A 2,533-nucleotide genomic window follows, 5' to 3' on the forward strand; every position below is an offset into this window, starting at 1 on the left:
CCAAGGGGAGGACGGCCGCCTCCTTAAACACAGGCCGGAGAGGAGCGTCAGGGCCAGGCTCCTCAAACATGGACCGAGTGTCGCCCTTAACACAGACCAAGGGGAGGACGGCCGCCTCCTTAAACACAGGCCGGAGAGGAGCGTCAGGGCCAGGCTCCTCAAACATGGACCGAGTGTCGCCCTTAACACGGACCAAGGGGAGGACGGCCGCCTCCTTAAACACAGGCCGGAGAGGAGCGTCAGGGCCAGGCTCCTCAAACATGGACCGAGTGTCGCCCTTAACACGGACCAAGGGGAGGACGGCCGCCTCCTTAAACACAGGCCGGAGAGGAGCGTCAGGGCCAGGCTCCTCAAACATGGACAGAGTGTCGCCCTTAACACAGACCAAGCGGAGGACGGCCGCCTCCCTAAATACAGGCCGAACCGGAGCGCGAGTGTCGCTCCTTAAACACGGACCGAGTGGAGGACGGCCGCCTCCTTAAACACAGGCCGAACAAAATGACACAAAGTGTCAACTGCGAATGTTGTCCATCCAAGGAAGGAGCGTGATGCCCGGCCGGCTCCTTAAACACAGGCCGAGAGTCGCCCCGGACGGTCCGCCTCGCGGCGCCCGTCTGCTCGGATAAAATGACACAAAGTGTCAACTACGAATGTTGTCCATCCAAGGAGGGAGCGTGATGCCCGGCCGGCTCCGAAAACACAGGCCGAGAGTCGCCCCGGACGGTCCGCCTCGCGGCGCCCGTCTGCTCGGATAAAATGACACAAAGTGTCAACTGCGAATGTTGTCCATCCAAGGAAGGAGCGTGATGCCCGGCCGGCTCCTTAAACACAGGCCGAGAGTCGCCCCGGACGGTCCGCCTCGCGGCGCCCGCCCGCTCGGATAAAATGACACAAAGTGTCAACTACGAATGTTGTCCATCCAAGGAAGGAGCGTGATGCCCGGCCGGCTCCTTAAACACAGGCCGAGAGTCGCCCCGGACGGTCGCCTCGCGGCGCCCGTCTGCTCGGATAAAATGACACAAAGTGTCAACTACGAATGTTGTCCATCCAAGGAGGGAGCGTGATGCCCGGCCGGCTCCGAAAACACAGGCCGAGAGTCGCCCCGGACGGTCCGCCTCGCGGCGCCCGTCTGCTCGGATAAAATGACACAAAGTGTCAACTGCGAATGTTGTCCATCCAAGGAAGGAGCGTGATGCCCGGCCGGCTCCTTAAACACAGGCCGAGAGTCGCCCCGGACGGTCCGCCTCGCGGCGCCCGCCCGCTCGGATAAAATGACACAAAGTGTCAACTACGAATGTTGTCCATCCAAGGAAGGAGCGTGATGCCCGGCCGGCTCCTTAAACACAGGCCGAGAGTCGCCCCGGACGGTCGCCTCGCGGCGCCCGTCTGCTCGGATAAAATGACACAAAGTGTCAACTACGAATGTTGTCCATCCAAGGAGGGAGCGTGATGCCCGGCCGGCTCCGAAAACACAGGCCGAGAGTCGCCCCGGACGGTCCGCCTCGCGGCGCCCGTCTGCTCGGATAAAATGACACAAAGTGTCAACTGCGAATGTTGTCCATCCAAGGAGGGAGCGTGAGGCCCGGCCGGCTCCGAAAACACAGGCCGAGAGTCGCCCCGGACGGTCCGCCTCTCGAGGCGCCCGCCCGCTCGGATAAAATGACACAAAGTGTCAACTACGAATGTTGTCCATCCAAGGAGGGAGCGTGATGCCCGGCCGGCTCCGAAAACACAGGCCGAGAGTCGCCCCGGACGGTCCGCCTCGCGGCGCCCGTCTGCTCGGATAAAATGACACAAAGTGTCAACTACGAATGTTGTCCATCCAAGGAGGGAGCGTGAGGCCCGGCCGGCTCCGAAAACACAGGCCGAGAGTCGCCCCGGACGGTCCGCCTCTCGAGGCGCCCGCCCGCTCGGATAAAATGACACAAAGTGTCAACTACGAATGTTGTCCATCCAAGGAGGGAGCGTGATGCCCGGCCGGCTCCGAAAACACAGGCCGAGATTCGACCCCGGACGGGCCGTCTTCTCCCGGCGCCCGCCCGCGTACGCCCCCCATCCCCGGTCGCCCGTCTGCTCCCGGCGGGCCTCCGAGTACCCCCTCACCCAACTGACCGACTGGCACTCATGACCCGCCTTGGTAGGGCCTCCATCGGCCTCGGCTCGTCCGACGTCGGGTGGACGGTTCCTACCCACTGCGGGTCGCACTCTAGCGCCCCGGCCGCCGCGTGAGCGTGCGCTCCCCGCGCCGCCCCGCAGGCCCCGGCGCGACCGTACTGCGGCGAGACCGAGACGACCCGGTTTGGCATCCATCCCACCTAGCCACGATCCACGGAGGCCGAGCGAGCGGCTGAGTGTCGGGCGCCGCGCGTGCGAGCGTCCGCCGGCCGCGCCGGTCCTTCCGCGAATGTCGTTTCTCAAACCCTCCGGCTTGATAGCGGCGGCACCACGGGAAGCCGTCCACACACACCGTCCGACCTCTATCCGAAAAGCCTTCCCGACCAACCGCGGTCGCGGGGGCGTCTGTCGCTCCGCA

Source organism: Syngnathus leptorhynchus, unplaced genomic scaffold (genome assembly GCF_054491065.1).
Source record: "Syngnathus leptorhynchus isolate UIUO unplaced genomic scaffold, UIUO_Slep HiC_scaffold_42, whole genome shotgun sequence".
NCBI classification, from domain to species: Eukaryota; Metazoa; Chordata; class Actinopteri; order Syngnathiformes; family Syngnathidae; genus Syngnathus; species Syngnathus leptorhynchus.